The sequence below is a fragment of the Cupressus sempervirens genome, chromosome 2, assembly GCF_028749045.1.
Source record: "Cupressus sempervirens isolate cs-2001-9-10 chromosome 2, ASM2874904v1, whole genome shotgun sequence".
NCBI classification, from domain to species: Eukaryota; Viridiplantae; Streptophyta; class Pinopsida; order Cupressales; family Cupressaceae; genus Cupressus; species Cupressus sempervirens.
In genome coordinates, this window is record NC_143119.1 from 333,134,290 (window position 1) to 333,143,714 (window position 9,425).

The 9,425-nt window shown below is 30.0% G+C and overlaps 1 pseudogene; it reads right to left on the bottom strand.

The window, feature by feature from the left end:
- Positions 1–3,743: 3,743 nt before the first annotated feature.
- On the bottom strand, positions 3,744–7,103 carry LOC149572467 (protein EMSY-LIKE 3-like; annotated as a pseudogene).
- Positions 7,104–9,425: the final 2,322 nt, after the last annotated feature.

A 9,425-nucleotide genomic window follows, 5' to 3' on the forward strand; every position in this document is an offset into this window, starting at 1 on the left:
GAATTTAAATTTTACCTAAATGGGACATAGCTAATGCTATGATTTTTGATGCCATGAGGAAGGCAAAGGACACTAAGGAAGAGGTATTGCATGCACATAAAGGATTGAAGTATAGTGATGATCACCATGCATTAGTGATATAGTCCATTTAGAAAAGGGAAAATACTATAATATAAGAATTTTTAGATGTTGAGCATATAGGAAGCCTCATGGTCTACAAGACAGAGGAAATGGATAGTGAGAAAGTATCCAAAATGACCAAAGAAATGGTGGACTTTGGAGTTGTTGTTGCAGAAAAGGATTAAAAAAAAATCTTGAGCTTAATGCAAAATTTGAAGATATGCTCAAAGCATATGAGGAGATAGGGAATAGAATACATCAATTAGAAGCTTAGATGGCCCAAATGGATAAACAACTTGGAAAGAGAAAGGTGGGAGAATCTAGCCAACCTAGGATTTCTTATCCTCATTCTCCACTAGAGCCCTTTAAATAAACTCCTAATATAGAGCTACCTGATATCCCGTAGAGGCAAAAATTGTACACTGTTGAGGAATTTGAAGAGGGGAAGAATAAACTTTGGGCTTTACATGTAGAGTTAAATAACTTATATGAAGATAAAATTAGGAAAAAATCTTGTATCTAGTAGATAAGATTGAATGGCCAAAATTTTATGAACTAGTAAAAATAATAGATATGTGGAATGGAATAAAAGGTGGTGAGGATGCTCTAAAACCCATTATGAGTAAATGGGGAAGCAAGGATAAGGATGTCACCCTTTTGTGTGCTTCAATTATTTGTCTATCTTGTGAACACATAGATATTTTTTTTGATATGACTAATGATTTATCTAATTTTGATGATAAGAGAGTTGTAGTGCATAAAAGGATAATAATTTGTTTTTCAAAATATCTTGCTGAGAATTTTGAACTTTTCCCCCATGCACTTAGAAAAATAAATAAACTAAAAGAAAAGGAAGAATGGGGCCAAGAATTAGATGATTTATTATTCCTTAGAATAAATGGGGTTATAAGTGAAAAAGGGCTTGTACTATGGGTAGAAACAACTAAAGAAATTGTTAAAGTGAAATTATTCTATAATTATATTAGAGAATAATTTTTTGAAATCAATAAGTTAGGAGATTTTGTCTTTAAAAAAAAAATGTGAGGTTTTGATTTTTGAATGGCAAGATGACACAATTTTCAACAAATGGATGGAAGATTTTGTTCATTCAAAGTAGTTAGAAACCAAAGAAGATGAGGTGGACCAAGATGAGAGACAAACAACTGATGCATCAATTCAAGCAGAAGAAGAAAAAGAGGAAAAATTGACTGCAGTGACAAGAACAATGGTCCAAACTAACAACATGGCAATAAGAGAATCAAATGTAACTATTGTTTTAATAGTGCATGATGATGTGGATGGAGAGCCTCAAGTTGAAGTAAGTCTAAAAAAATTAGAACTAGGTACATCACAAGAAATTCCATTGGCTACACTCTCTAAGAAATGCCAACAACCTCAAAGCCAATCATGAACAACTCAACAACAAAAAGTATAGCAAAAGTGGCCCCATAAAAAAAATTCATGATATAAAATCATTTTGTTACACTAATTTTTGTCTTTTGTGATAGTAACCTTGTAAATATCTTTCTATCTTAAGGACAACTATCAATACTCTCTATGCTTGAAGCTTGTTGCATCTCACACTATATAAGTGATATTCCAAGGCTAGAGAAATGGTCTGATTTATTGTATAACTTTTAGTTATGCTAGTTTATTTTGGTCCAATTTTCTTGATGTCAACTTTGTGATGTATTTTCTCTACAATTCTAAGAATACATTAATTTTCTAGGATCATAGTGTCTTATTTTGATTTATTTTGAGTATTATCTAATGTTACATAATTTTCAAAGATAACTAATACAAACATGAACTATCCCCATATCTTTTCTCTCTAAATCTTGTCTCCATTTTTATTGGGTGGTTATTTTGAGATTATATGACCAAAGCTTGTTTAGTTTAATGCAACTAGGATAAGTTGTATGCCAATTCATTATTTCTTTTGATTCAACGAATTGGGAAAATGCTTTAGTGAATGTGATAGGATCTCCAGGCAGTAAGAATGATTTATGTAAGAATGAGTTTTAGGAAGAATTGTTGATGATATTGATTGTAATGTAGTCAATTAGGTCAAGAAATTGGATAGACTCTAAATCACAATAGATGAGGCACTAATCAATTATTTCAATTTTCATATGAAGAGATCATAGATAGATGTCAAGCAAAAATCTAAAAAAATAAATATCAATTTTACTTTAAATGTATGAAGAGTGTCATAGTTGGTCAATACATGTTTACATTTAGTCTTTGTGTTTTAGTTATCTATTATTACGCAAAATTACTTGTAGGTCTGAGAAGAATTGTGACCAATCTACTGTAGGGTATGAATATTGTAATAAAATGTCATTAAATGAATGAAATGTGAATGTAGTACCAACACTAGTATAAAAAAATATATATATTACTAAATAAACTACTAAAAATTGTAGATATGTGACTAATTTTGATCACATGACCAATGGTAGTTTATTGCAAACATTATCTCCCAACCAAATTTATGACTAATCTATTTTAATTATTCATTAGGTCATTGATTTAGTCATTTATTGTTGTTATGTGGTAGTTTATATGGTAGTTTATTTGGTAGTTTATTTAATTATTAATTTATTCATATTAGGGCACAATGGAATTGAACCACCATCCTCCTACTTATAAAGTAGGTGCTCTTCCATTGAGCTAGTACCCTCTAAAGAATAATGCAAAAATTTGACAAAGGTGTCTTCCCAACATTAGATCTACCATGATCATGGTCACTATAACATGATACACTCTTCTCATAGAACAAAAATTTTAGTTATTATGGAAAATAATAATATAAATTTTTATCCATAAAAATTCAAAAAAATTAAATTCTTATGTTAAAGCATTTTAAAATTATATTTCATGTCAATTACACTTCTCTAAATTATTGCATTATTGCCCTAATAAGCTAGATTTAACTTCATGGTGCACCACATAATCCTATAATAAGATAGAAAAGATCCATATAACTTGAATAGTATTAATAATATTATATGCATAAAAAAATAATACTCACAAGTAACAAATATATAAATAGAAAGACAAATAAATAAATCTATAACTACACCTATATTGGTGTAATGCTAACTATTTATAAAGCCCAAAAATTACAATGAAAAAATTAACATTTTCTTTCTTGAAAAGTTTATAAATGACTAACATTGGTTCAACCATGTGTATCATATCCACACATTAGTGCTACAAATTTTTATTTTTATTTTTAATATTCTCATCTTGTATAAGAATACTTTCAAAAAAAGCTTCCCAAAGATATGTAATGATATTCTAGTATTATTAGATTGGACAAAATTCTGAAATAAATAACCTTTCTCAAGGTGTTTGGACAACATAATAGAATGATTGATCTTGAAATTTTACAAGGGTGATAAAAGCCAACCCAAAAATATATTCCTCAATATAGTGAGCTTATGAGCATTCTCAAATAGGAATTGACAAAATATTAGTAAGCCATTCACATTCATCTTGAGATAAAAAGGTCAAGAAAAATGACAAGACTAGTAGTTTTACTATAAGACATGGAAATACTAACAATATATGCCAAAATTGAAATATGTTGATTTTTCTCATAGTAAAATATAGATGAATCAAGTCTTTGGCTTTAACCAAAAATGAAATTCATAAACAAGTGTGATCAAGGGAATGCATATAACACAATTAAGAAATTGAACATTGCACACTAACTAGGGTGCAGTGTTCAATTTCAAGACTTGAGTAATCAACACTTGAGTAATCAAAAGAGGGAAAATGGCATACCTCCTTCAAATTAACCCATTCAAAAGTCTCCCTACTCATATTAATATCATAAATGAGAGCATGTAGTCCCTAACCATACAAAAACCATTTTTTAATCAACGAGGGAAAAATCATATATATATATATATATATATATATATATATATATATATATATATATATATATATATATATATATATATATATATATATATATATATATATATATATATATATATATATATATATATATATATAGATATATATATAGTTGTTTAGTTTAAATAGTGTCCACATCTCTTGTTTGGAGACTTCTAGTAATGGGATGCTGCTCACATTTTTCCATATCGTAAATGTAATATCCCTCTTTCTTTAAGGTACCATGTATTCTGATAAAAAAATCAACTTATAACTGGCAAAAAAATGGGACTTGAAAGAAAACAAGAATGGTTCTGCATGTGCAGTCATGTAGGCATATTACTACAATACAAAAAGCACATGTAAACCTAGATAGATAGATAGAGAATAAAATAAGCATTACAAATAACCAAAAGATCTAATAAAGTTTACTATGCAAGAATCCATTTCTACAAGAAAGATTTGTATTTGGTGAAGGGTCAAAAAGTCTAGGAAAGGCCAGTAAACTAGCAATGAGAGAAGGGGAGTTTGAGAGAAATCATGAGGAAGAGTTGCAAATTTCTACCTGTATGACTAGTTGGGCATATCAAGTCACTTTTGAAGTAAATAACCACTACAACTAATAAATTTTACTCTGGAAGAACCCATTTGTACAAAACAAATCTCTATTTGGTGAAGGGTCAATAGGTCTAGAAAAGAGTAGCATATAGGCAGCATGACAAGGGGATGGTGAGAGAAATAATGAGGAAGAATTAAAAATTTCTCCCTGTACAACTAGTTGGGTATATCAGCCACTTTAGAAGTAACTTGTTAAAAAATATTACAATAATCATATCGAAGTATCTACTTAACTGGTACTATAATCTTATGACAATTCCTATTCATTTTAAAGTAAATTTCAAGGAAAGCTTTAGTTGTATAGTTGGGGTTATGCCTATTGCTATAAGCTTTTTCAATTTTAGATCCTTAGTAATCATGAATAATAGTCAAACTTGTCATCTATACTAAAAAGGTAAACATAAGCCATGGATCTAAGTTTTTCAAACAACACATAATGAAAGAACATATAATAAAAGATACCAAATTTGTGGCATTGTAATCTTTAAAACCCCAACCTTTCAAGAAAAAACACCAAGTAGACAACAAAATATTGTGGCAATGACCCTACAATATATGAAGCGAGACATCTTCAAGTATAAGGTTTTTTCAGTGTCCTTGTGTTATAACAAAAAAAAATGTTTACTAAGCAACAATATTTCACATAGGTATCATAATTTCCATAATTGAACTTAAATAATTTCAATACCTTAATTGGATCATAATTGGTAATAATAGCCTCATAAAAGCTATTGTCTATTGGCCACCTTGTTCTCACTTTCTTGCCCACCAAGGGATCAAGAGCTATAGCTTCACCCAAACTTGGAGGCTCTGATGGTCCTCCGTTCCCAAACTATCCTCTCCCTACTACTAGAAGAGCAGGAGGTAACCATTGAGCCTTGATTGGGGCAAACAATACATGTATTTTTTGACTCTATAGTAAAACAAAAATTCTCTTTTATTACAGAAATTATAAATACTTGGAACAATTTAGAAGACAAATATTTAAAGCAAGAGAAAAAAAAAATTGAGCAAATTTAGAAATTAATTACTCACTAGTTTGGTTTTCTTGTTCTTAGTTCCATAAGAAGCTCCTCTTTTTGCTGATGATGAAGGTTGTGTTGTTGCAGTGGTTGGAAAAGGATGCATCATTGAATGTGATGGCATTGGTAGAGATGGAAACACATGAGCTATTTTCTATTTCTTCCATGATGCTGAAATAGTTGGACTAGGGGATGGATCATGGGCTGGTGGACCAATTCTTTTTAAGTCACCTTGGTTAAGAGTTCCCTATCTCCATTCTCTAATCAAACATTTAAATAACTAATAAGAAACCTTTTGTCCTATATAGCTTTTGGAGATTATCTAGTGTTAAACAAGAAAAACTTTAAACTATAGAGATCTAACAAGGAGTCTCACAAATAATAATGCGCATAATAGTTAATAACATTTCATCATAAGAATTTGTTTGTCTCCTTAATCAAATGAATGAAACTACCTAAAATGTCAAAATGAGCACAGATTTAATTTTCCCCATTAAAAAATTATTTCCTGTAATTGTATGTATTACAACAAGCATGAATTGAACCTTATTCATCTCAATAAGTCATCTGCATTGACTCTCCCCAAGAGTTCCCTATGCTCCTCATTAGAAACCCTAAGTTCTTTTCTCAACTTAGACACCAAACCCTCTTTTGCCTGAAACAAATTATTTTTAAAGAACCCATAAGTTTCAAGATAAAAATATAAAATTCAAGACATGTAAGTTAACTCCCTAAAATCTACAAGCACAACAAGAAAAAAAGTTCTTCAAAAATGAAATAAATTGAAAGAAAAGAAAAGAAAATTAATGTCAAATAATGAAATGTGTGATAGAAGACACTAACAAGTATGTAGTACAGACTAGGTAAATACCCATGTAATTGCATCTGATTGTGCCTTGAAGGCTCTAAGAACAGAACTATATGCCTCTTGTTCAAGCTAGTAAATCTAAGGCTCAATATCATTTTGAATTCTAGCACATGACATTGGACCTACATATGGTCTTCCATTCCTAGAAATGTGGCCACCACCTCTTACTAGTTGATTTTGATGAGGAAGATCATCATCTGTTTCTACCCTAGTTTTAGAACTAATGCATGAAAATCATTTTTATAGTAGATAAAATGTTTGAACATTGTAATAAGATAAAAATAGATATAGCATTATCAAAAAATGAAAAATGCAATAGCAAGTAAGAATAAGACATGCAGAAGTATCATTATTGCCTCAAAAAAAGAAATAAGAAGAAAACAATGAATATAATAGCTAAAAGAAAATGCTAGTTGAATATCAGAGGCTCACACTAGCACATATAGTGAAATTAAGGACACCAAAGAAAAGAAAAGGGGGAAAAAATCACCATCAAAAAGGATCTCAGATACTTTATGAGGGTATATTACATGAACCCACTTTGTTATAATCAAAGAAACTTCCATTATTTTCAAATTTTCCATTCTTTACTTAATAGATTAAAGAAAATCCTAGATAAATATAAGTGGTTCACCCTGTGGCCCATTCAATAAAACTTAGCACACTGAAGTAAAAAAGAAAAAAGGAATTTCACCCTCAGAAACTTTATGAAAATGTATTTTGTGACCCCACTTGGTTTTGACACAGGCTAAGCTCCTTACAAAACATACTTGAGACAAAAAAAAATGTCAATTTTCCTTTTTTCCACATTCACAAAATATGCAGATCATGAAGAACAGATACTAAAAAATTTGCAAAAATCTGTTATATTTTTGAGTTTTTGAAATTTGGCCATTGGTGCATTTTGTAGGGAGATATCGAATAAATGGCATATTTCAATAAATGTAAACAAATTTTGGTCATCAAATCACCAACATGCAATGGTTTGCAATTCAATTTTGCACAAAAATTTATAAGCTATTGTAACTTGATTTTTTTTTTAAATGAAACTAGAAGCAGTACAAGATGATTGACAACACTTAGTGACATGTTTATGGTAGATAATATTTTTACATCATTCATTGTTAGTTGTGAACATTCTTGTGCCTAGGTAATAAGGTATGTGCAATGCTAGATTTGCTCATTTAAAGCTTGTTTTATGATAAGCTCTAGCCTAGTATAATTCTAAACTTTTTATTATAGAACTAAAAATATTGATGCAAAATATAAATAATAATAAAAATCATTAAAAATTTATGGGGTTAACTAATATTATATTGAATGGGCATTTGAATTCAATATCAAAAAAGTTAATTTCTATCACTGATGAGCTCAATCAAGATGAAGTCATAGTAATTGATCCAAAGATAAACTAAATTTATCACTTGGAATCTCATATATTTTTCTTCTTGAAGCCAAAAAATTTAAGACTTTTTTTCAACAAAAAATTCCAATAAGAAATTCCTAGAAGAGTTGGTCCTACAATCTGATAGCGATTTGAGAGATATAATGAAAATGCCTTTGTAAGTTGCAATGAACGAAGCTTTTAGGTGCAAGGAGATGGAACTAAGTTGGCTATAGGAGAAAATTAATGAAATTGAATCAGAAAAATATCAATAGGAAGAAGATATTAAAACAAAATTAAAGAGTTTCTCCATAAAATAGAAGAGAATCTTAAGTCAGTGAGTTTGGATACAAATAAGCAACTAGATCTTGAGCAGATAGAGCAAAAATTAACATTTGTGGGAGAGAAGCTTAGCATGGCTATATGAAAACGTAAAGGCTTGGTTCAACAACATGATGTACTTAAACAATATTTGGCTGAGAAGTTAGATGAATTATTAAGGTATTGGCATGAATTGTAGTTTTAAAATGTCACATTTTAGGAGACTGAGAAAATTCTTAATCATATGGAGAGGCTAGAGAACATGCTAAGAAATTGAAATATAAATTAGCATATATCTAAAATTTAGCAACTACTCTTTGGGAATCATTTCTATTAAAGGATTCTATTCTTCAGAAAATAGAAGAAATTCATGAGTAACTAAATTTGCTAAAGTAATTTTACTACAAGGAAATCATTAAGAAAATACAGTGGCTGTAAGATCGTGTTCTATTCAAAATGCTCCTTTTAGAAGTTTGGATCAGGAAAAGTCTGAAAGGGATGATAGAGATGACATGACTCTTTAGTCATCAAATTCATGATTAGGCACTTTCAACTCAAATAAAAAAGAAGTGATTGAAGAATTGAGGAGGATACATGAAGAACTCCAACACAAGTAGTTAAATCTAGCTGAGTTGTCTAATATGTTGGATTAATCTCTCTTGGAAAGGAATGAACTTATTCAATAATGGGAAGAGGTGTTGGGTAATTCCTAGATACCCCTTCTAGCTAGTCCCCAGCTTTAGATTGAATAAGTTCAAAGAGCTTCTAATTGAATTTTCATTAAGCTTGATGCATTATAGGGGAATGTATTTATTTTTGAGCCACACCTTTCAACAGTAAAATGGGAGAAGGAAATTCTTTTGAAAACCATTGAGGACCTCACAAGAAAATTGAATGTTGGATAGAGTAAGTAGTGAAGGATATATCTGAAAAAGAAGCATTATACACTAATGTTGATGAGTTTCAAGATATGGATGCAAAGCAAGAATCTACAATGAAAACTGTCAAAGCTGATATAGAAGGTATGTTGAACATATTGATAGATATGATTGAAGATGCAATGTAGCATGAAGATATTAATGATTTTCCCTATAGTTCCAATAGTGAATGCTTGTATGGATGTCTATTGGATCTCATACACAATTTCAAGACTCTCTAAATTAGAAGAGATGCATAAGGAAAC